Source organism: Grammomys surdaster, unplaced genomic scaffold (assembly GCF_004785775.1).
Source record: "Grammomys surdaster isolate TR1022 unplaced genomic scaffold, NIH_TR_1.0 320, whole genome shotgun sequence".
Lineage (NCBI taxonomy): Eukaryota > Metazoa > Chordata > Mammalia > Rodentia > Muridae > Grammomys > Grammomys surdaster.
Window position 1 is genome coordinate 765,949 of NW_021604739.1, and position 26,772 is coordinate 792,720.

At 39.0% G+C, this 26,772-nt stretch overlaps 1 pseudogene; it reads right to left on the reverse strand.

Moving 5' to 3' along the window:
- Nucleotides 1-1,377: 1,377 nt before the first annotated feature.
- Nucleotides 1,378-26,772, reverse strand: part of LOC114629894 — a 41,391-nt pseudogene continuing 15,996 nt past the window's right edge.

Below are 26,772 nucleotides of genomic sequence, written 5' to 3' on the forward strand. Positions count from 1 at the left end.
ACAATATGCCAGAAACTTATGGTTAGGGGTAGGCCTCCAAAATCAATGGGAGTGTCCTTGGTTGTGACTCATAGCTTTGCGAATATGGAACCTGAAGAGGCCATCTCATATAGCCAGCTAGGAACCCTAATAAAGTGATAGGGACACTTTTGACACACCCATAAAACTTTTGACCCTAAATTTAACCTACCTACACAAAAAGGCAAGAATGGGTGATAGATCAGAGACTGAGTGAATGGCCAAGAAATAGCTGGCCCAAATAGAGACCCATCCCATGGGCAAGCACAAATTCCTGACACTATAGATGATACTTTGTTATGTTTGCAGGGAGAAACCTATCATGGATGTACTCTTAGATGCTCTACTCTACTACTGACTCAGACAGATGCAGACATCCATAGCTAAGCATTTGATAGAGCTTGGTGACTCTTATGGACGAGTTAAAAGGAGGATTGAGAATTCTGAAGGGTATAGGAACTCCACAGGAAGACAAACATGGTCAACTAACTTGTACCCTTGGGAAGTCTCAGATACTGAGTTTACCAACTGTTGTTGGTAAGCAAAAGAGCATACATAGTCAGGCCCTAGATACTCGTGCACATATAAAGAAGATATGTAGCTCAGTCTGCATACAGATCTTGAAAAACTAGAACAGAGGCTATTCCTAAATCTATTGCTGATCTGTGCTATCTGTTTCCATAACTCAGCTCTCTTTTTTGTTCTCAGTAGGAGATGAAGCACCTAGCCCTAGCCCCACAGAGACTTTATGTTCCAGGGTGAGGTGATACACAGGTAGAGGGCTTCTCTCTTTCAGAGAAGAACTGGAGTGGGTAGGGGTTAGCAACTCGGGAAATTGGGTAGGAGTAGGGCAGTCATCATGATTTAAAATGAATAAAAAACAAAGAGAATAGTAACGCATTTTGAGTGTGATGCCACATGCCTGTCATCCAAGAAATCAATATGCACACTCTGGAGGATTACATGTTTGAAACCAACTGAGTTGTATAGCAAGTTCTAGACCACAAACAGGAATATAGCAAGAAAATTCACTCCCCAAGCACAATAAATAAATCTTTAAAAAAAAGTCACAATTAGTCAAAGTAGCTGTCAGTAGAATACTAAGTTATAAACGGGAAATTGAAGATTATACAATGAAACAACATTGACAATATTAATCAGAAAACTTTAATCAGTATAGTAATGAAACTTCTTATACTATCTCTGGAAAAATGGACAACTTTTAATATTAGAGAACATGTACATTACTAAACAATAATTTTCTTTTCACAAATAATAATTAAGACTCTATCAAGACAATTAAAAATAATTGAAGACTCCAAATATTCATCTAACAAAGTGTAATAGATTAAAGTCATGGTCATTTAGATTTTTTTCTACAGTAAATTAAAATCATAGGTATTTGCAGTGCATTCTTTAAAGAACATATCAGGACTTGAGAACAAAATCAACCTTCATTTATGGTCCCATCTCTTGATGTAACTTTCAGGACAATAGGTTTTTCTGGAGTAAGAAGCACTCTCTTACTTAATTTCAAGGAAATCTGAAATAGTTGAATAAACACTTTGGTAGTTATATGAATTATCAAATTTCACAGGTTGTTAGAAACAATATATTTCGAACAATAATGGCTTCTTCCTATGATGTTGCCTGACTGTGAACCTATTATTCAGTTAAGTGGGAGGAGGAATACAAAATCAAGGCTTCCAGAGGTACAAAGTATATTCCAAACCATCGTGAACCACACAGTCTGCTTCCTGTTTTTTAAAAAAACTCTTTGTAAGTGATTAAATGTCACTTTTGACACTGAACATCTTGAATTGCTTATACAAAATATGAAAATATGCTTCAGTCTATTATTATCTTAATGTATATATCGAGCACCTATTCTGTAATAGGCCTAGGCCAAAATTGTAGTAGTGTATCTTCTTATTTGATCTAATTTTTAAAAGAAAAGAAGAAATGTGAACTCAGTAAAGTACATCTGAGGACACATATGTACATTTTTTAAAATGTGATCTGCAGTTAATTTTCATTTAGTAAACGTGGAAAAAAATCCATGAATAGGATTTGTACATGTAGGCACTGTTGTCATACTCTGACTTCCAAACTGTATATTGACTTTCCATTCTGATATAAGTGGGTTCATAATACATGGTGGACCTTTGGAACTATTAAGTTATTAGTCCCCTGTATGTATTTTGAAATTGTAAGATGATGCTAAAAAATTTGCAGTCATGTTGATCAATTTTAAAATGATATTCTCATTGGTTTGTGGGAGAGAGGGTCCTACAACAGAGTAATATTCCTATATAATCAGAAAAAATAAACAAAAAGCTTATCTTATAGTTTGAGTAAGGGCATCATGTAGGTAGCTAGAATTTGTCAGAGATATACGAATGCCCTAGACTTGTCTGTTCTCTAAATAATACAACCCATCTGTGTTCATGTACAGAACAATAAGATAGCTTTCCTAAAGTCTTCAAAGGGAAAACAAATACACTATAATCTTTTTCTATAATGAATAACATCTGACTTTTAAGTCATATTTAGTACAATAATCATGAAATTAACTTGCTGGGCATTTCTTCATTTAAGCTAAAGGCAGTATATTCTTAAGTTCTTCTGAAGAGATATTTCCAGCACATTTCTATGACAACTTGCTTTAAAAATATACACAGAATGTGGTTGAAGATTTGTAAGTCCAGAAGGTTGACTTCAAGGAGATAGTGTGTACTTTCACACATTGTTAACATGAAATACACTTTAAAAATCTGTTCCATGATTGTAGGAGACATAGGGGCCAAGGACATCAGAAGAACATGGCCCATAGAACAAAGCAGATCTCATAGGACTCACAGAGATGGAAGCAGGAATCTTTCATGTCGGGCACTGCCCACACGCTCGTCACGGGCGGGAGCACAGCAAGAGCGGGTGGGGACGTCCCAGGACAGCGGGGGGTGGTGGCAGTCTCGCGCGGCGTGCTGTTCAGTCACGCTGGACAGAGCTGACCACAGAGAGAAAGGCTTCTCATCCCCCTGTCCTGTGAGCTGGTGCACAGCAGCGAGGGACACAAGTCACAAGCCGATGCAGGCAGCCGCGCAGCAAGCTAGAGTCCCTCCTCTCCCCGTGCAGACAGGGGTGAACTAGAGTCTTGGCTTACACGAATCCGGGATTCACAAGACATGTGGAGATTTAAGATGTGTTGATTTATTAACAGACGGTGGGTTTGGGTGGTGTGGTGCTTTCCCGAAACATGTTGGAAAGAGTTTTGTTTATATATTGGAAACAGGGGAGAAGGGCGGGGCCAGGGAAATCTTGAGGTAGATACTTGTTAGTCTCATGACATAGCAAGGGCTTTATGCTAGGTCTCTGAGGTTTGGGGGCGTGGCCGAACACCCAGGATTTTACAGTCCCACATCCCACCCTTTATTCTTTTATAAAAAAGGGGGGGCATCTCTGAAGGCGGAGTCATGTGACAAGTGACTCCCATGTGAGTCTGTGTGTGGGAGGGATTGAGGAAGCTGAAGCTGAGAGAGTTAGAAGGCTTGGGAAGGTACGAAGTGCCTACCGTATCAGAGGCTAGTCTCAGAGACTAGGATATGGGGCTTCTAGGGCCTTACTACCAGGCTTTCTGGCCTCCAAAGCTCACTGTCCCACAATTCTCTCTCTTAGGAGAGGTGTCACCTGTGATGAAATTTTTGGATGAGGAAGTCAAAAGAAAACACCACACAGGTCAGGGGTGTAGCATAACCAAACCAAGGGTAATGGGAATTGAGGGTTGGGGTAGGGAAAGCAAGGAGTCATTGAATCAATTAAATACATATTGTACAATTTGAGAGTAATGACATCTGATTAATCTAAATAGACATTATGATTTCTTCACTAACACGTCACTTCAGCTATGTGACTTTGGCAAGAGTTCATCTGCAGCTTTAGCGAGTATCTCTGCGTCTCCAGTCCGACGAGATGACTGGAAGAAGGCAGCTTGTCAATTCCAGGAGATGGCGCTGTCTTGGCATCAGCTCGTCTCTGGTGTCTGTGGTCTGACGAGATGTAGGCAGCTTGTCTCTGTTGGATCTGTGGATATAATCACAGGGAAGCAGCATCTCTGGCAGGGAGATGTCTGAAAGGTGAGCATTGAATCACTCTTGGAAAGCCAAAGGTATTTGAGGAAATTGGATGGCTGAAGGAGAAAACATTGTGTTAATAATATCTGGGGTAGACATCCACAGTTTGTCTGTGAAGGAAAATTAGTTGTTAATTAAAAGCTGAAAGATGGTTGTCAGCATGTTGATTTAACCTGTGGAAGTAAATTTAGATGACTTTTAAATCTTGAAGAAAAAAATTTTTTAAAGAGTTGAAGAAAGTGTTAGACATATACCACGAGTATTAGAAAGAAAAGGAAATATTAAAACAAAAGGTGAAAATTTTTTGGTTGAAAAGCACAAACGTTACTATAGGTATTCCTGTTTGGGAGAAAATTATTAATGAAGGGTTTAAAATCAGTGGGGGAGGGGGCCTGTTAGAAGCCAGGGCATTCCTCCCTTTGTTTTTCTTAGAGAAAAGAAAGGCTAACTTTGAAGAAAAGTTCAAAGCTCAAAGCGAGAAACACAGACGTTTGATAACAGAGTCAGAAGGAGTAAAAGGCTGTGTCAGACTGAGCCATGGCAGCAGTTCTCAGTCAGAGGAGGAGGGGAAAACAGGCAGTGGCAGTTTTTCTAGGCTCAGCCTGCAGTTTTTAGTTGTGAGAAAGAAATTGTAAGGTAAACAGAAGGGGGCAGATTGAGTCTCAGACCCTCTGCTATCAGGCAAGCCAGCTGGGCTATAGCGGGCCACAAATGACCTAGAAGGTGAAGTGGGGAAGGGGACAAGCAGGGAGCCAGCCCTGTTGTTACAGGCGAGTCAGCTTTGCTGTAAACAGCCAGCTGCAAATGGCGGAGGATTGGGGCATGTTTATAGTAGGCTAGCAGGCAGAGTTTAAAAAGCTAACACCTGAGGGAGGGGCAAACCTCTTGGTAGGCAGAACACAGGAGATTTTTCGGGGGGAGGGGTAAAGAATGGCGATTAAGGAGTCTCCGCCATTTTGTGGGGAACACATGGAGAGAGAAACTTAGTTTTTTGTATTAGGCGGAAGTTAGATTGTAGTTAACAATTAGAGAAAAATGAGAAGAAGAGAGAGTGGGGGTGGAGGTGGATGGACAGAGATGTAACTCACAGTTTTCGTAGGCACCAGCAGGGAGAGCTTCTGAGCTGGCTTTGTGTACATCGTCCACCACTAAGCAGGAGGAGAAGGTATCTCGTGTGTCTTGGGAGTACACAGGCGTGGAGTTGTCCACGTCTCTTGTCTGGAGCAGATGTCTCAGGGGGAGAGATCATCGTAGAAGTGGGCGCAGAAAGCTTGGTGTTGGGGCAGGAATGAACTAGTCAGATCTCAGCGGGTGTTTGCATAAGGACTCCCGTATCTCTGCTCTGGGCTCTAAACACCACAGGGGAAGAGTGCAGCAGGGCAGAGATTGTGGAGATGCATGTCTGTGTGTCTGAACATGCCAGCACGTCGATTCGGCTTCGATTTCCAGGGTCTGTGGACGCGCAGTAAAATAGAAGAGAGAGTGTATGCAGAGTGTGCGCTAGGAAAACAGGAGTAAAGTCGTTGTCCCATTGGAAGTGACTCTTTTATTCTTGGAGTTCGCTCCATGTTGGTCGCCAGATGTCAGGCACCGCCCGCACGCTTGTCATGGGTGGGAGCACAGCAAGAGCAGGTGGGGACGTCCCGGGAAAGCGGCGGGCGGTGGCAGTCTCGGGGCATGCTGTTCAGTCGCGGGGGACAGAGCTGACCGCAGAGAGAAAGTCTCATCCCCCTGTCTCGCGAGCTGGTGTGCAGCAGCAGGGGATGCAAGACACCACCTGGCGAGGCTAGCTAGAGTCCCTCCCCCACCCCACATGGACAGGGGCATGCAGGAGTCTTGGCTTACACGAATCCGGAATTCACGAGACATGTGAAGATTTAAGATGCGTTGATTTATTAACAGATGGCGGGTTTGGGTGGTGTGGTGCTTTCCCGAAACATGTCGGAAAGGGTTTTGTCTATATATTGGAAGCAGGGGAGAAGGGCGGGGCCAGGGAAATCATGAGGCAGAGACTTGTTAGTCTTGTGACCTAGCAAGGGCTTTATGCTAGGTCTCTGAGGTTTGGGGGGCATGGCTGAACACCCAGAATTTTACAGTCCCACACATTCAGCCTGCAGGAGTCTTTGCTAGGCCCTCTACATACATGCCATGCTTGCTTAGAATGTATAGTCTATTGCATCTTGTTATGCTGTATTTTGTTGCTATCACTGGGAGATCTGCTCTACCACGAAGAAAAATGGAGCAGCAGTGGTTCTGGTAGAAAGGGGAAGTAGAACAGTGGACTGAGAGAAGAGGAGTGAGGGAAATCTATGGTTGAGATGTATTTTATGAAAGAACAAAAAAATCAGTCCCATATATGCTGTACATAAGAATGAAAATGTTCTAGCAAAGTGAATTACATTGTGAAATACGTAAATACTTGAAACAATTATTATATATCACCATATAATGGATATTTTAATTAAGTCTACATAATCTTACCACTTACACTTAGTCACAGAGTAATTGCTCCAAAGATGAAGGGCCCTAGAGCTCACACATGACTTTGCATAGATCTTTGACAGAGAAAATTTTAATTAAAGATAAATCAGCATATTTGATATATATTTAACATATATAACGTATTTAGCACACATATGTACATAGATAGATAGATAGATAGATAGATGATAGATAGATAGATAGATAGATAGATAGATAGATAGATATAGATAGAATATATATCCCCAAGTTCATGAGAATGTCTCTGAATGAAAAACAAAACTGTCAAAAAAAGAATACATTCTGCCTTACCTCTGTTTCCTCACAAGGCTGCAGAGATAAGTTCTGCAAAGATTTTGACAACAGCAAGCTTCATGTTAATAAGAGTAAACCTCATGCCAATGCAATTTCTAGGACAATTTCCTAAAGGCATGTATACATAAGGATTGATTCTATCCGTATTCTCCTTGCTGAACCTGGTTTCACAATGGAGGAAGAACACAAATAATAAAACAAGAAGCACACACAGTAACATATTTGCAGGTTTCACTTATAGCCCTTGGACAGCAATTCAGTTTATTCACTATTCTAATCATCCTCTCTATACTGGAGTTAATTTATTATGAGATTTGTAAGTTAAAGGTTCTTTGTACAACTTTAAAGTAAGGACACTCCCGATATTAAGATGATGTGTGATGGATTCTAATTGAAATACAATGTGGCCTTAAATATTTAAAGTCTTTAAAATATTAAAGAGCTCTAGGTTCCCTTTGTCTAAACATTTCATATAAATGTAAAGGAGGAAGGAAATTTCCTGAAATCAGAGTTGGAGGTTCACTCACTGGGGACAAAGGAGAAGATGTGTGTTATGAATGAATTGTTTCTAATACATCCTCTCATCTTCTCACTCTCCTTTCTTCTCTTTCTATCATTGTTTTATTCTACCCATCCTAATCTGTTTCTAGTCTGGCAGGGTGAAATTTGGTGGGGTTGGGTAGAAACATATTCTTGGAGATAGGTGGAAGGTGGTATAGGATGGTGAGCAGTCGGAGGACAGACCAGGAAGGGGATGAAGATGGGACTGTAAAAAAGTATTGAAGAATAAAAAAGAAAGAGAAAACTAAAGCCATTTTAAAAATTTAATTTCTCATGTGATTACATAAATAAACATGATCATTCTGAAAACATTCTAGAAGCCTAATAACCATCTGTTCTATGAGAGTTTTTAAACATCAGGAAAGATTGTAAAGTAATTCCTTAATGATATTTTACACAATAGCATTGTTATCAGATAAAAGTTGTGTTGAATTGCACGTGCAAGTTGAATTGGATGAATCTCATTAGGGAAGATTACACACAAACATAAGAGACACTATAATTCTTCTGTAGACTTTTCATATTATATGTTGGATTATAACATTAATGATTTTTAACTTTTGCATTCCTCACTCTTTGTACTAGTAGTCACTGATGTTCACTGAGCACATAATATTTGGTTCAAAGCACATCAATGTGTACAATAAATGACATCTGTTTGAAGTCTCTAGGATACAGGAGGGAGAACTTGTGGATATATAGAAGCAACATAGAAGTCATCTACAGAGGAAACAGGAATCAGTCAACTCTATTTTACTGCCTTAGCCAAAGACATGACTAAGAATACAAGGTCTTAGGCATCAAAAACTCTAAGAAAAAAGACAGTACAGTATATGTCTGAATTATTTCCCTCCTGATTCAACTAATTCTATATTTAAAAAAAATCTTTTCCATGTAAATAGCATTATATAGACTGAGCAGTTTACTTACATAAATATATATGTATAACCATACACCGACATACATGCAAGAACAATTTATGCAAAAAGAGGCCTTGAACTTGAAAAATTGTGGGTAGAAATATACAGGAACTATCGGATAGAGTAAGGGTAAAAACAAATGTGATACCTAAAATAAAATCTCATAAATTAAAAAAAATTAAGCAAAACTACTATCTATATTTTTATTAGTAGGAAAACAATATTGAATTATCAATTATTTCTATGTTGTATATAATTCCTAAATACTGCTCATTACTTTCCTTTCACAGATGATCCTGATCCATATTCAAGAATGGTGAGAATGGCTCAGAAGTTGAGAGCTCTGACTAGCTTCCCAGAAGTCCCAAGTTTAATTCTCAGGAACTACATGATGGCTCATAATCATGGCAACTTCTTATGACATTCAAGCAGAATAATACGCACATACTAAATAAAGTGGTTTTTTAAAGCATGAACAAATAAACTTTCTAGGGAATAGATTACTTGGCTTTGGAGGAATCATCCACTGAATGAGTGTGAAGGAACTGTCCTCATGAAGTAGATAGAGACAACACTAAGAGGAAGTGTATTCACAGTCATCCTCAGCAAGGCTGCTTGATCTACCAAATGTTTGACTTTCTGCAACTTCTAAATTCACAAATGTATAATTCAATGGAGTCCTATATTTGAGAAATAATTTCTGTATTTAGGCATGAGTCTAGAGAGTTTTCTAGCATTAAGAACAACTTAGAAGAAACAAAAACATAATGAATTAAAAAAAACATTACTTTCCTAATCATTGTAATTGTGCTTGTTCTCTCTTGTGTATTAGTAGATATACTAATACACATACCTGCACATATCACATTAGCATGTTTCAAAAATTAGTGATGATAAATTATAGAAAGGAACCAGAATTTATAAAAACTGGAGAAACTTGGTGTTTTTTCTAATTTTTAAATATCTACCCATACTTAGAAACATGTACAATGATATCACTGTATTAAAGAATTTTGTATTAATGTTTAAAGACTCTAAAAAAACACAATTTAGATATGTCATTTTTTTGTTCAGCTAAAATCCTTGTAGCTTTTTAAAAATAATAATTACCTCTTTGTAGTAAGAACATTCTAAATTCAAACACACAATTAAGATAATATAAATGTGTATCTGTGTGATTACTGTAAGAGACATCTTAATGTGCTTAGAGAATCATAATTCTGAGTACATTCACATTTATAGAGTCCTCATACCTTTCAGGATTGAATTTCTCAGGTTCTATCCAGTATTCTGGATCTCAGTATAGGACAAAGAGAGGTACAGCTATGAATGTATTTTGGGGCATGAACACACCACTTATTGTAGCATCACTCTTACTGATTCTGGAAATTCTAGCATTAACTGGTTATTATCTCAGAGTTTCATTGATTACCATGTCCAGATATTCTATGTCTACCAAGTTATTATACATGGCAGGTGCCTGGGAAGAGAAAAACAGATTTGTGATCATTTAAGATCTGAAATTAACTGTTATGTCAATGTATAGAGCATGCTTAAGTTGATAGAAATTCCACATTCAACTCAGATCAATAAGTGAATGTACCACTGATATATGCACAAGTATTTTGACCAGCTAAAGGGCCATTTAAATGCATGGTGAAGTGAATATGGGGGATATTCAGATAACCTTCTGCTTAGGATACAAATGATCAGTTTCTCTATACTGCTCTTCTTTTCAGTAATAGTGGGTGTCATATTATGTCAGTGTTGCTCAACATAAATCAGCTTACCAAGATCATCATAACTTTTTATATATAAACCATAAATGCAAAACAAGGAAATATAATGCAGAAATTCTCTTGAAAACTTCTTCATCAAGCCTTCTAATGAGAATTCCGAGTGTGTAAATCCTACTATTAAGTTTAATATTACTATAGTTATGAAGACTGGTGTCATTTTAAACAGAAATAACATTTGATCTTATAGTTAAATAAATTCAGTAGGATAATTTTGTTTTGAAACTCATCATGATAAAATAAGGTAAAAGTAGTCAATAATTGAGCATAAAATTTCTGTTCTATTCAAAGGTGGTTTCAGCTCCATGCATAGTTGCTGAAACAATCTTCCTCTTCTTGCTTCATATAGTATTCTAATAAATCTTTAACTTTTAACATATCACAGCCTAGAGTTAGCTGACAAAAATGTCTCAACTGAGAGATTAAGGATTATTAGATTAAGTAGGTTTGTGGATACGTCTGGGAGGATGGTTTTCTTGATTGTCTTGACTGATTTGACTGGGTTTTGACAACCGCAGGTAACATTATTTTATGAGCAGATTATATTGGAGAATATGAAAACAGCTATATAATGGTATTTCAGTGAGTGGACCAGAGCACAATCACCATCCTCATTGGTCATTGCTGCGCTTATTTGGCTGTGAGTGAGTTTTTTGGTCAGAAGAAATGCTATGTGGAGTGGCAAGCACCCCTGTCTAAAAGTTTTTGCCTTTAGTTTCTGCTTTTCCTTTCCTCAATAATAGATTGTCCTAAAAAAAAATAACCTAAAGGATTGTTTTCCTCTATACACTTGGTTTTGATCATGGTATTTGCCACAAGACAGAATGAAACAAGAACAGAAAGTGAGTATGTGACCTGATGATGCTTTGTGTGCTTCTCACTGACAAATAGACAGTCACAGAATTCAGATATCTCACACTACATTAGAGTCAGTTTTGTGTAAAGATGTAAAGACCGCTTATATGATACGTTGTTATTATTCCATTGGACAGTGGATCTACCAAAATGTAGAGATAAAAAGTTTATGTTGGAAGCAGTCATAATCTTCATGTCCTTATCTATTTATGTTATTTGAGAGAGGAGTTATGAGGAGACTAGCTGCCCAGCTTAGATAAGAAAAAGGACCATGGCTGGCTTTTGCATTGTACTATTGTATCCTATTTTGTCACATTTGTTTGTTATCTATTAGAGACTCGCTCTTTCCTGAAGACAGGGAGGGGTGCATATCTTAGGGAGAGGAAAGTGTGAGGAGCTGTGAGGAGTGGATGCAGGAGAAACTGTGTTCATAATGTATTAAATGAGAGAATAATCTATTTTTAATCTAAAAAAAGGATATGTGGTAGATTATTGTACATCTTCAGATATTTACTGATCCTTGATCACTGAGCTATTGCTTCACTTCCTTTCCCTCAGTAGCATCTTCTGTGGTGACTTATTTGTTTTTGAAAAACACAATAAAAATGATTTTAAAAGAAATGGTTCCATTGTCAATATCCATTCCAAAACATTCTCAGTAGTAATGCAGCTATCAGGTCACTAAGAGTCTAGAGGAATGCCTCAGTGATGAAGAGTGCTGTTTTCCTATCAGATCACCATGGCCTAAGGCTGGTCTTCAAAAATGACAGAGACAATGGAAAGCCCACATTCACATGGAAACTGAACAGCACCCTACTCCTTGATAATCTGGTAAGGGAAGAAATAAAGAAAGAAATTAAAAACTTTTTAGAATTTAATGAAAATGATGACACATTATACCAAAATTTATGGGATACAATGAAAGCAGTACTAAGAGGAAAATTCATAGCTCTAAGTGCCTACAAAAAGAAACTGGAGGGAGCATACACTAGCAGCTTAACGATGCACCTGAAAGACCTAGAACAAAAAGAAGCTAATACACCCAAGAGGAGTAGACGGCAGGAAACTCAGGGCTGAAATCAACCAAATGGAAACAAAAAGAACTATCCAAAGAATCAATAAAACTAGGAGCTGGTTCTTTGAGAAAATCAACAAGATAGATAAACCCTTAGCTAGACTAATCAGAGGGCAGAGAGACAGTATCCAAATTGATAAAATCAGAAATGAAAAGGGTGACATAACAACAGAAACCGAGGAAATTAAAAAAATCATCAGATCCTACTACAAAAGCCTATACTCAACAAAATTGGAAAATTTGGATGAAATGGACAATTTTCTAGACAAATACCAGCTACCAATGTTAAATCAGGACCAGATAAACCATCTAAACAGTCCCCAAACCGCAAAAGAAATAGAAGCAGTCATTAACAGTCTCCCTACAAAGAAAAGTCCGGGACCAGACGATTTAGTGCAGAATTCTATCAAACCTTCAAGGAAGACCTAATTCCAATTCTCTTCAAACTATTCCACAAAATAGAAACAGAAGGAACACTACCCAATTCATCCTATGAAGCCAAAATTACGCTCATATCTAAACCACACAAAGACCCAATAAAGAAAGAGAACTTCAGATCAATCTCCCTTATGAACATTGATGCAAAATTACTCAATAAAATTCTAGCTAACTGAATCCAAGAACACATCAAAACAATTATCCATCATGATCAAGTAAGCTTTATCCTGGGAATGCAGGGTTGTTTCAATATACGGAAATCCATCAATGTAATCCACTATATAAACAAACTCAAAGAAAAAAACCACATGATCATCTCACTAGATGCTGAGAAAGCCTTTGACAAAATTCAACATCCCTTCATGATAAAAGTCTTGGAAAGATCAGGAATTCAAGGTCCATACCTAAACATAGTAAAAGCAATATACAGCAAACCAGTAGCCAGCATCAAACTAAATGGAGAGAAACTTGAAGCAATCCCACTAAAATCAGGGACTAGGCAAGGCTGCCCACTCTCCCCCTACTTATTTAATATAGTATTGGAAGTCCTAGCCAGAGCAATTAGGCAACACAAGGAGGTCAAAGGGATACAAATTGGAATGGAAGAAGTCAAAATCTCACTATTTGCAGATGATATGATAGTATACTTAAGTGACCCCAAATCTTCCACCAGAGAACTTCTAAACCTGATAAACAACTTCAGCAAAGTGGCTGGATATAAAATTAACTCAAGCAAATTAGTAGCCTTCCTCTACTCAAAAGATAAACTGGCTGAGAAAGAAATTATGGTAATGACACCATTCACAATAGACACAGACAATATAGAATAGCTGGGTGTGAACCTAACCAAGCAAGTAAAAGACCTCTATGACAAGAACTTCATGCCCCTGAAGAAAGGAATCGAAGCAGATCTCAGAAGATGGAAAGATCTCCCATGCTCATGGATTGGAAGGATTAATATAGTAAAATGGCTATTTTGCCAACAGCCATCTACATATTTAATGCAATACCTATCAAAATTCCCACTCAATTCTTCACAGAGATAGAAAGAGCAATCTTAAAATTCATTTGGAATAACAAAAACCCCAGGATTGTGAAAACGACTCTCAGCAATAAATGAACTTCTGGGGGAATCACCATCCCTGACTTCAAGCTGTACTACAAAGCAATAGTGGTAAAAAACTGTGTGGTATTGGAACAGAGACAAGCAGGAGGATCAATGGAATAGAAGAGAAGACCCAGAAATGAACCCCCATACCTATGGTCACCTGATCTTTGACAAAGGAGCTAAAACTATTGAGTGGAAAAAAGACAGCATTTTCAACAAATGGTGCTGGTCCAACTGGAGGTCAGCATGTAAAAAAATGCAAATTGATCCATACTTATCTCCTTGTACAAAGCTCAATTCCAAGTGGATCAAGGACCTCCACCTAAAACCAACCACACTGAAACTAATAGAACAGAAACTGGGAAAAAGCCTGGAACACATAGGCACAGGAGAAAAGTTCCTGAACAGAACACCAATGGCCTGTGGTCTAAGACCAAGAATTGACAAATTTGACCTCATAAAACTGCAAAGCTTCTGTAAAGCAAAGGACACAGTCAATAGGACAAAGAAGCAACCAACAGACTGGGAAACGATCTTCACCAACCCTACATCTGATAAAGGGCTAATATCCAAGGTATACAAAGAACTGAAGAAATTAGACTCTAGACAATCAAAGAACCCTATTAAAAATGGAGCACAGAGCTGAACAGAGAATTCTCAACTGAGGAAGCTCGAATGGTTCAGAAGCACCTAAAGAAGTGTTCAGCATCCCTAGTCATCAGGGAAATGCAAATGAAAACAACACTGAGATTCCACCTCACACCAGTCAGAATGGCTAAGATCAGAAACACAGATGACAGCATGTGTTGATGAGGATGTGGAGAAAGAGGAACACTCCTCCACTGTTAGTGGGATTGTAAACTGGTACAACCACTATGGAAAGCAGTCTGGCGGTATCTCAGAAAATTGAACATAGTGTTACCTGAGGACCCAGCTATACCACTCCTGGGCATATACCCAAAAGACATTTCAACATACAACAGAGACACATGCTCCACCATGTTCATAGCAGCCTTATTTATAATAGCCAGAAGTTGGAAAGAACCCAGTTGCCCTTCAACAGAAGAATGGATGCAGAAAATGTGGTACATTTATACAATGGAGTACTACTCAGCTATTAAAAACAATGAGTTCATGAAATTCTTAGGCAAATGGATGGAGCTGGAAAATATCATCTTGAGTGAGGTGACCCAATCTCAAAAGAACATACATGGTATGCACTCACTGATAAGTGGATATTAGTACAAAAGTTCACAATTTCTAAGAAACAACGTATAGACCACATAAAACTCACATAGAAGAAGGAAGACCAAAGTGTGGATGCTTTGGTCCTTTCTAGAAGGAGTATCAAAAGTTTCAACCAGAGCTCCTAAAGTCTAAACTGCCAGCCATAGAGCACAAAGGGAGGGACTCATGCACCTGTACAGGGAACTGAGGGTGACCTTGTTAGACTTCAGTGAAAGTGGAGGGCCATGGTCCTCAAAAGTTTGGGTCCCCTACTGTGTGGAAATTCGAGAGCAGGGAGGTGGGACTGGGAGGATGTTTGGAGCACAACTGCACAAAAATTAGGAGGACGGGGTATGGGATAAGGGGTTTTGGGGGAGAATGGGAGAGGAGACAACATTGAAAGGTAAATACGTATAATATCCAATAAAAAAAAAAACCACACACAGAGAGAAAGGGTCTAAAAGAAAAGAGAGAGGGAGAGAGTTTACTTATTTTAAATTATTTTCAAAAGTTTCTAGGAGCTCCTAATTGGCTAAGATCCTATTTTAAGCTCTCCACAATAGAATTTAAGTCTCTGTTCAATATTCTCAAGAGAGATGTAAATCCTAATTTTCCTCAACAATTAATTGACAAAAGAGAGGTAATCTCACGAAAAGTAGAAGAAGCTATTGCTAATTGATATATAGTCCGATTAGTTGTCAGCTGTGCTATAACAGTCCTTTGACAAAAGATTATTAATATAGATTTATATATCCTTAAATAGGTTCTTCATGACTCTCTAAGTGTGGAAGGAGCCACTGTTGGCACTTCTGCCCTGATTTTACAAGAACTCTGAAAAATTGGCTTTAAAAACAAGAGAGGTGGAATGGTACCCCCTCAGAAAGAGTCCCCCTGAAATACTCTCTATCATGCCTTGTACATTTTTATCTCTCTAAAGCTGAAAGCTCATGGTAAATCTGCTGCTGACTGCCTTTGGCGCCACCGAGACCAACAAACCTTTGCCACAGATATGGGGAAGGACCCTCTTACCCTTTAGGGAATGGCCCAGACCCAGTTCCCTTATGGGGCCGAGGATTGATATGCCTGTCTGATACGACAGAAGGCACAGCTAACTGGCTACCAAAAAGATTAGTAAAAAAAATACATACCCCCACAAAGCCAGGCCCAACCATAAATATGATGTATAACAATTTACATCCAGGGAACAGAAATCTCCCTGAGAATTCCCTTCTTTTTCCTTTCCAGGCAAAAATGAATCACCCATGATGTCTGCTGTTAGAAGTTCTAATCCAGATGCTGGCCTCCAAACTTACACTACTCAGGCCTTTGAAGGGCCACTGACAAGAATATCAAACAGCTAGAGATTGACATCACTAATCTGAAAAAATCCCTCGTTTCACTGTCTGAAGAGACCTCCTAAAATTGCAAAGATCCTTATTGGACTTGATTTACTCTATTACAATAGAAAAGGCTGTGTACAGCTCTTGAAGAAGAAAGTTGACTTTACATAGAGAAGAGAAGGAAGGTTAAAGAGAGCATGAAACAGGTAGTGAAGGCCCTAAGAAAAATCAGAGAGAGAAAGAGACAGATGAGGCTGGTACAAGAATTGGTTTTCAGCCTCCTCAAGGTTGTCAACCCTATTTCCTCCCATCTTGGGACCATTATTTGGATTCTTTTTGCTTTTTTTCTGCTGGTCCCTGGCTCTCAAGTAGGTGAACTAACACTGTGATACAGCAGGTAAATAATTTGGTAGCAAAACCTACTCAGATACATTATCATAAGTTAGCTATGGAGGACCACGAGACTCAAGATGAGGTTGTTACTCTATCCAGGGTGTTCCCAAAACACATCTCTACCCAACCTAAAAGGGGGGACTTCTGCCCCTAGACCAAGCAGAGAGGGGCCACCCAGAACCCCCTCTGTCAGGCGATCTGAATTCTTGCGTAGGCTGTGAGGCTAAGCACTGCAAGGGAATATAAATAAAAGATAAAAATTTCTATCTGGGTTCCCTAAGGGACAAGCCTAACTGCATAGGGGTTGATGTCAAAAGTATCCTCTCTACAGGAAAAAGACATCGGGACAGGTATGTCCCTCATGCCTCACTGGACAACAACAGGGGGACTGGAGCCATTACAAGGTCCCTTTCTAATACTGGAGGTCAGGTCTCTATCCCCGTCTTCACAAGTTTAGAATTGCCACAGCCCTTCTATACTTAGAGAAGGGAGGAGGTGTCAGGGGCAGCCCTGCTTACACACTGAAGGCCTAAAATCAGCCATAGGCCTAAAATTAGCAATAGGCCTGTCATACATGTATACTAACACCAAGTCTTGGATCTCAGTGGAAAAACATTGAAACAGGTGGCTATAAGCTAATGTAAACAGGCAGCTTTTGTGGAAATTTACAAGCCTGAGTAGTCATAGACCTTGTAAATAGGTAGCCTGGGCAGACAATACCAACTTAGATAAGGACAAGCGAGTTATAGGCAGAGTCATAGTAACTTGTCCCCTGAACCTTCACCCAGCCAATACCCAGTACTGATGATATCTGTATTCCCCCTGATCACCCACACTCCAGTGTCATTCCCTTCCCCACATCCTGCCTTTCTGTGTTTATAACCCCTGTGTGAATGAATTATGATTTGAGAAAAAATAAATTATGAAAAAAATAAAAAAAAAACCAGAATGTTAATATATGGTAATAAAATAACATTCCTGATCCAAAAAAAAAGAGTGCTGTTTTCACTTACAAAGGACAAAAAATTGTTGCCCAGTACCAAAATGATGGATCACAATTGCTATAAATCTAGTTTTAGGACATCTGTTTTATGATTCTAGTCACCCTAGCTTCTAGGCATGAACATGATGATAAATACACATTCAGGCAAAGCAATTATATAAATTAAGTAAAATGTAAAAGGTGATTGATTGTTAAATGATCATACTTAAAGTCTAGAGATTTTATTCTTGCTTTTGGAGTGTTTCATTTTGGCAAGAGATAAGAGATAAGAGATCATTAAAAAGAATGATTATTCTTTTTTTTATGAACACTATTGTCTGAATATTACTTTTTTTCTGCACTTAGATTTTCATTATTGATTGGTGAAAGAACTAATGCTTACTCTATTTATCCTCATTTTCAATATATGTGTGGAAGAAATGTTTCTTGTTGAGGTTTGATCTATTCCTTACTTGAGATGCTATCTACTCACCTAATTGGGCAGAACTGCATCAATTTCTTGCTGGAGTTTCTTATGGACATCATGGTGAGTAGCCAGTGTATACATAATAAAGGAAAGACCATTGTGTATGGTCTCATAGCCAGCCAAAATAAATGTGATTGATCGGGCCAAAATCTCCAGATCAGAAAGAGCTAAAACAAGATTGGACATGTCAGGTATAATGGACCAAGTTGGAAAGATGGCATAATTTTCAAAAAATATTGTCAATCATGTGTAAGGCAGTTTTCTATGAGAACGAAAAGTAAACAGTCACAACGATAAATGTAAAAATATTATACTTTGTAATTATCAGAGAAGCATGGACCATAAAATAGGACACTAAGCATAGTGATAAGCAAGGTGTCAATGTGCCACACACTATAAAACTGCACAGAAAATAGAATTAGGTAGAACTGGGATTTTGTGGATAACACAATCAGATGTTCAGCAAACGTAATCTTAAGGTGTAAGATTTAGGCAGGATCAGTGGCTCGACTCCTCCCCAAACCTGTATGCATCCCAGGAGGTCTACAGTAACGGAAGACACAGGTGAGAATCTCAACCAAATATCCATGCCAGCTCTGACAACCATGGAACACAGCTGATGTAATACCTACCCACTCCCCAATCTGTCCCTGAGCTCCACTTTCCTTCTGGTCTGCTTCTGACCCCACTTGCTTTAGCACGTGTGCCTCCCTAAAGGTTCGCAATAACCAAAGACACAGCTCCACTTTACTTCTGCTCAACATCCCCACCCAGACAGATAGGTGGCCTGATATTCACCCTGATGCTACAGCCTTTGAACCTCCAAGGAAGTCCACAGTAAACAACTACACACCCTACATGCCTCCTAGGAGGTCTGTAGCAGCCAGAGACACAGCCTGTACAACCCTAAGGAGGTTCTCAGTAATTGGGAACACAGAAGGCCTATTGTAACCAGAGACAACACTGCCTGCCTCCAAGGAGACAGACCTACTGTCACTCAGGTAACTCAGCTCTGAATGCTTCCAAGGAAGACAGCTATAGTCAGACACCCAGACCAGTTAACACCAGAGATAACTAGATGACCAGAGGCAAGCACAAAATCATAAACAACAGAAATAAATGCAATTTGGCACCATCACAACCCAGTTCTCCCACAGCAGCAAGCCCAAGATATCCTAACATGCCTGAAAAGAAAGATAATGTCCTAAAACACATCTCATGAAGATAATAGAGGCCTTTAAGGAAGATATAAATAACTTGCTTAGAGAAATACAGAAAAACACAGCCTGTAACAATGAAACAAATAAGTCCCTTAACAAAATACAGGAAAATACAATCAAGCAGGTGAAGGTATTGAAAAAAAAAATATGGTCCGAGAACTAAAAATGGAAATAGAAACAATAAAGAAGATACAAATGGAGGTAACCCTGGAGATAGACAAATTAGGATAGAGATCAGGAGCTACAGATGCAAGTATCACCATCAAAATACAAGAGATAGAAGAGAGAATTTCAGGCATAGAAGATACGATAGAAAAATGCTGACACATTGATCAAATATAATACAGTGTAAAAAGTGCAAAACATCCAGGAAATTCAGGACACAATGACAAGATCAAACCAAAGAATAATAGGAATAGAAGAGGGTGAAGAATCCCAGATCAAAGGGCCAGAAAACATCTTCAACAAAATTATAAAATAAAATTCTCTAACCTAATATAAGAGATGGCCGTAAATGTACAAGAAGCATACAAAACACCAAAAGGGCAGGACCAGAAATGAAAATCCTACTGTCACATAGTAATCAAAACACATAATGTCCAGAACAGTAAAAAATATTCAAAGATGTAAAGGGGAAAGATCAATTAAAATATAAAGGCTGACCTATCAAAATTGCACCAGACTTCTCAACAGAGACTCAAAAATCTGGAAGATCATGGAAAGATATTATCCAGACACAAAGGCCAGCCCAGGTTACCATATCCAGCAGAACCCTAAATCATCATAATTGAAAAAAACAAGATATTCTATGAAAAAAACAAATTCTAACAAATACTTCTACTATTCCATCCTTACAGAGGATACTGAAAGGAAATCTACAACACAAGGAAGGCAACGACACCCAAGAAAACACAAGAAACTGAACATTCCACAACAAAACCAAAGAAGAGAATCATACACACTTAATACCACCTCCAGCAACAAAAATAACAGGACATAACAATCGTTGGTCTTTAAAATCTTCCAATATCATTGTATTCAATTCACCAATAAAAAGACATAGGCTAATTGACTGGATGCACAAACAAGATCCAGAATTTTGCTGCATACAAGACACATACATTAATGACAAAGAAAGACACTACCTCAGAATAAAGTGCTGGAAAAAAAAGTGTTATAAGAAAATGGTCTCAAGAAACAAGCTGTAGGTGCCACTCAAATATCAAATAAAATGTTCTTTCAACCAAAAGTCATCAAATTAAATGAGGAAGTACATTACATATTCATCAAAGATAAAAATCCACAAAGAGGTTGTTTCGGTTCTGAATATGTATGCCCCAAACATAAGGGCACCTACATTCATGAAAGAAAGGTTACTGAAGCTCAAAATATACATTGAACCTCACACAATAATAGTCGGAGACTTCAAGACCCCACTTTCACTAATTGACAGGTCATTGAAACAGAAATTAAACAGAGATACAATGTAACTAATAGATGTTATGAACCAAATGGATTTAACAGATACCTACACAACATTTCACCCCAAAATAAGAGCATACAATTGGCTTCTCAACATTTTATGCAACTTTCTCCAAAATTGGCCACATAATAGGACATAAAACAAGCCTCATCAGAAACAATAATCCTATGTATTCTATCATATCACCACTTGAGTAAGGCTAGACTTCTATAGCAACCAAAAAAACTGAAAGCCCACAAACTCATAGAAACTGAACAACTTCCTGCTCAATAATAACTTGGTAAGGTAAAAAATAAAGAGTCTTTACAGAATTGAATGAAAATGAGGACACATCCTAACTTATAGGATACAAGGAAAGTAGTATTAAGAGGAAAACTCATAGCACTAAGTGCCTTCATAAAGAGACAGAAGAGATATCATACAAATAAGTTAACAGCACAACTGAAATCTTTAGAACAGAAAGAAGCTATGCTTATAAGATCTAATATGGGATAGAATATCAAGTTACTCTGAGCAACCAGCTTGTCTCCTGGGACTGGGTGGTTCCAACAGGAGAACTCATGAGAGCTAACTTGATAATGGGTGTCACACGAGTATGAGGGCACTATAAATGTGGGCTTCCACGTTTATCCTACTTTTTTTTCTTTGGTAAGGGAAAGGAGATTGAAAAGAAACAAATTAGACAAATAGGCTTAAATTGTTGAATGTACTCTTGAACTAAAAAATATTTTATAGCCATAAAGATCTCTACACTGGTAGAGATCTTTATCTTTTGATGCACAATTGAGGTTATATTTTGATACATTTGTACATAATTTTACACATTGATACAGATTTAAGGTTTACATTGATATAAATCTCTGCATACTGATAAGATTAATTTTGTTACAACATGACATATGTATGTTTCAACCCTTGTATAGGTACTATGCATATACAACTCATTTTAAGAATACAAGATTTAATCTCAGTCCTTTAATAGCTGATATTATAAACTGTTAAAGATAATTAATACAAGTTAATAGTCAGACAGTCAAACTCATGGTCATATCAGATATTTTTCTAGATCACAAATGAAATATGCATCCTGAATTGAATAAATAATAGGTAGCTGGAGACAGGCAATGTTTGCATGTTCAGATGTGCTATGAATAGACAGATGGTCTTCAAAAGCATTACCAATTCACAGAATATGACATTGAAATTTATTGTATTATTTAAAGTTCTTTGACCATGAGACATGTCTGATCCTCATAGCAGCCCCATTCTACTCCAAAGAAATGATTAGCATAAAGAATCTCCATGTGCAGTTGCTTCTACCGTGGCAAGCAAGCCACTGGTCAAAAAAATGACCTAACTTCATCTGCAGACAGAATGATGTGCAGATATTCCGTTGCTAAGCCCAAAGAGAGTAAACTAGTACTTCATAATTACTACTTCACTTACAGTCTGTCAGATATATTGGTCTAAAATGCTAAAATGGATGTTTCAATATTATAAAGGCAACTTTGGAGACTTCCAGGAATTCAGCTGTCTCTATAAGACCCTGAACTTTCTACATACTCATATAATATTTATTCTTTCTCAGGTCTTTAATGGGGTTGAAGACTAGCTAAGTCTCACAATTAAACTTAAGTTGTTTATCATTTAGGAAGATTCTTAGGTATAAGAAGATGTTTTTAAGTTAATTTACAAATTTGGATGGAAATTGATTTAGAGGCAAAACTCTAAACTCACCAGGATAGATAATAAAATACTTTTTTTTCTAAGTTACCAGATATGAACAAACTGGACTATTTGAATGTAACTCTTACTTAAAAATTACATAATTTGTTTCTTAACTGTTCCTTCTGAATGCTAATTATTATTAAAGAGAAAGAGTCTTCTTATTTAGACAAAAAGGCAAATTGTTGATGTATGGTCTTGTGCTGTGTATTGCGATGCTAGCTACTGGTCTCCAAGGCCTGATTGCTTCCAGGGATGAGAGAATCTGTACATTCAATGTCACCTTGATACTCAATTTTGAACTATTGCTTAAATAAAGATGCTGACAGTTAATAACTGTACAGGAAAGACGTAATTGCATTTGGAGTTCCCAGGCTTGAGATCTGAGGAGAAAAAAAATAAAGAGAAGAAGGTGATGAAAGGAGGAAGGTACTCTGGGGTAGGTTAACTGAGAAAACATAGCCATGAGGGCTGAACAATTGGAGTTAAGAGATTCACAGATGAAACATGGCAAATTTTAACTTGGCTTTATTAATAAAGAAGTAGACTTAATAGCATAGAGGATAAATATTTGTAGGATTAAATTTTTCTCAACCCTACTTTTAATAAAAGTTCCTAAATATTTTAACTTGCTTCTAGAAGTAATGGATAAAAATGGTTATTAGGATACAGGGGTAGTAGATATGATTAGATATTGTTCTTTGGAGCAAATCCCATCTGTGTTGATAAGCAATCAGCAGTTCAGTTCAGAGGATTGAGCTCAATTTACTTGCAAATACTTTATGAACATAGCTGCAGTCCAGTTTAATAGCCTTGGGATAGCAAATATGAGTCATTAGTGGTTTCATGACATAGACAGGCCTCACCTGATTGGGCACAAGTCAACAGGATGATTAGGACCACCAGGGATGCCAGTAGAAATTCTTGGATGTGCCTCTCTCAATGAAGAGAAGATCAGTAAAGACTCAAGACCAAGAAGTTTTGCAAAGCTAGCTCTACATGCTAGCCTTTCTAACAGTTGAGTCCTATTCACACTCCCTCTAAACATTGAGTGTGTTCCATGGATCTTACCTCACCACATGTTTTGCCTCAGCATGTGAGTCTGTCTTAGCAAAACTCCATGTGAATCTGTTATCAGCCATCACTGTGAAATTGGCCTGAGTCTACAGAGGTGACAAGAACCCACCAGCACACCACCAGAAGTTTTTTGGTGTGTTTTTCTCAATGAAGTCATGACAAATGGAGCTCAACAATGCATGTTGGGTGAACCAATATATGTATGTCATTAGGAAAGTATCCTTCATCGTTCATCCTTTCATGTGACTGCATTAGCAAAACATTGTTTCACTTATGTCAGCTTCAGGAAAATACACCTTCACATGTTTTCCTCGGAAAAACACCATCAGACAAACTGACTTTCCAAAGAAACCAGAAGTTTCCACTTCAGATATCTTCCCAGCACTAGTGTTGACTAATGCTCATTATAAATATAAAGTTTGGATGGTTTTTTATCTGGGAACTAAATTGTGGGGCAGTGGGCTATGAGAAAAGGACATAAAGCATGGTAAAAAGCTCTGGAAGCCCCGGCACCTTGGTCTGAAGAAGGCCATTAGGATGGGAGGTGATTTGAGCTCCCCAAAGTCATCTGGCTCTCAGCTTCAGCTCCCCACAGCCCCTCCCATGGAGAGGTCCATGGCCAGTGGTCACGTAGGAGTAGCACCTTCATGCAGATGAGACATTCCCAAGCACTCAGACCAAGCAAATAGGGGTTACCTGCTGCCACCCCAAAAACAGTATATACTGTCCAAGCTCAAAAGTAAATGTGTGTGAGATCCTTCTCACTGTTGGAGAGTTTCTGTCATGGTTCCTCCCCATTGCTGGCCAGCCTGCGCACTTCAAAGAGGAGTAACACTTTTCCCCTCTCTGTGCGCTGCCTCAGAGGCGCTGAGAAGCGGTTTGGGTGCAGGGCAGCAGCGAACTCTCCCTGCCTGCTCACCACCCATCTCGGGCTGCCTGCAGACAGCTGCTGATCGCACCCTGTCCTCAGCCCAGCCAGAGATCCTCTTGGGGTCCATCTGGAAATGGTCCCACAGCTGGCGCGACCATCATGGAGGTTTGAACACCCATGCAACTACAAGAACCGAGCCACCCAACCCTCGAGGAATTACCAGAGCTGCTGCCGGCCTCTCTGCGCCAAGCCTCTGCGCCAAAGCTGCCAGCTGTGCTTGGGTGCCCTGTCTCCATTCTGCTCTGCTTCCCTGATCGTGAGCTTGAAAAATGCTGCAAAAACTAATACCACCAGAAGTTAAGCCCCCAACCCTGGAGACGAACAATCTATTACTTCCTCCTATATTTTCGGTCAGAGCTGTCACACAGATGTAAATAAACCGAAGGAACAATTGATGCCTCCTGGCCAGAGCTACCCTCTGGTGGTGGTTGAAGGTTCCTCTGACCTCTGCTTAAATCCCAACAGCCCACAAAGGGTGTTGACAAAGACCCTCTATCTAGACTCTCTTTAAAACAAAAAAGAAAAAATCTGGTAATGCAGCGACCAGTTAAAAGCCATAGGGTGGTCACCAGGATATCTCAAAATCTGCAACCAGGCTTAGCATTTTGGGCTTTTGGGAATCCCCTGAGGCCATCAAGCCGAAGGAATGTTCCCATTGAACAAAGCGCTTCTCCTCTTTTCTGTCATGGGCAATTTAACATCACATAAAAAAACACCCTAGGTCAGACAAATATGGGCCCTACTAGAATCCCAAGGAGTAAAAATAACTAAAAAAACAAGCCTCTCTGTTTTGGGAAGAAGTCCTCCAGATAGCCCCATGCAAGGCTGAGGACAATATATTCAGTGCAGATTCATGGAGGAGAGTAGCTTCCCTTATCAAAAACAGAAATAGCCAAGAAGGAAAAAGGCTTCCTCATGATTTTTTGCCAATCTTAGCTGTGATTCGGTAATGTATATGGCCCTCTAAAATAGGACAGACTGAGAAAAATACAGCTTTTGACATCCCTCAGCCAAAGGAAACCAAAGATCAAGGTCCCCCAAATCACCTTAGTTCAGACCTCACAGCCCTTACCCAATTAATAAGAGAGATAAAATCCATCTACCCACCTCTTACACCTTATGCCTTAGAGGAAATGCCAAACAGGCCATCTGCCCTTCCTACCCCCCTCCCCCATCCAAAGGCAAGGCTCTATTAAAATACCAAAGGAGCTCTTGCCTGCCTCCCCCCCTTACTTCCCAACCAAAGAGAGATAAATCCTCTCCCCCTTCTCCAAGCTTCAAGAGTGAGAGGCCTTCAGAACCTGCAGATAAAACCCTGCCAAACTCCATAGTCCCTTATACTCCACCATCTATCACTCAACAGCTTTGCAATTTCAGGGACTCTCATACAAAAGCTAACCCTGCCTCTCATGCTACTCAGGAGTCTGATACAGAGCCCATAACTCAAACTACTCAAGCATTCCCAGTTAATATCAACCCTACTTGAGATAAGCCACTTAACTTGTACCCACTCCAAGCCTCAGACCTAAAAGAACTCAGGCAAGCAGTGAAAGAAGATGGCATTCATGCACCCTGGACAAAATCTCTCCTGCAGAGCCATATTGCCAACTTAAATAACCCCAAGATTGGAGAGATATTTGACGTTCTGCTCTTCCTGGCCCAATGTACCTAGAATGGGAAGCCTATTTTCTTGATGAATGTCTTCAACAAGTCAGGCAAAACCAGGAGAGCAGTGATGACATCCCATGGAGTTTTAAAGAGCTCTTTGGCCAGGAAGATTTCTCTACTGGAGCACAGCAGGCAACTCAGCCCGCGGGGTACTAGGAACAGGTCCGCCTCTGTGCCAATCAGGCCTGGAACAGGCTAGCTCCACCCTGAGAGTCACAAGACCCCACATACTCTCTGCTCTCCCTCCATCAGAAGCCTGGAGAATCCCTATCCGATTTTATTCTCAGAACTAAAATGAGCTTAGAAAAAAAAATCTCTAACCCCACAGCTAGGGACCTTCTCCTTAAAAACATTGTTTGGGAGGGCATGACTTCAGAATCTAGACTAACTTGCCAGGGTCTCCAGGAAGAGCATCCTGACAGGTGGATTGTGGCGACCCAAGAAATAAGAACCTCATCACACCAGGTTGCACCAGTAGCTCAGGCATTTGTAGCAGCAGTAAAAACAGAAGGAATCTGCTTCAAATGAGGACAGGCAGGACA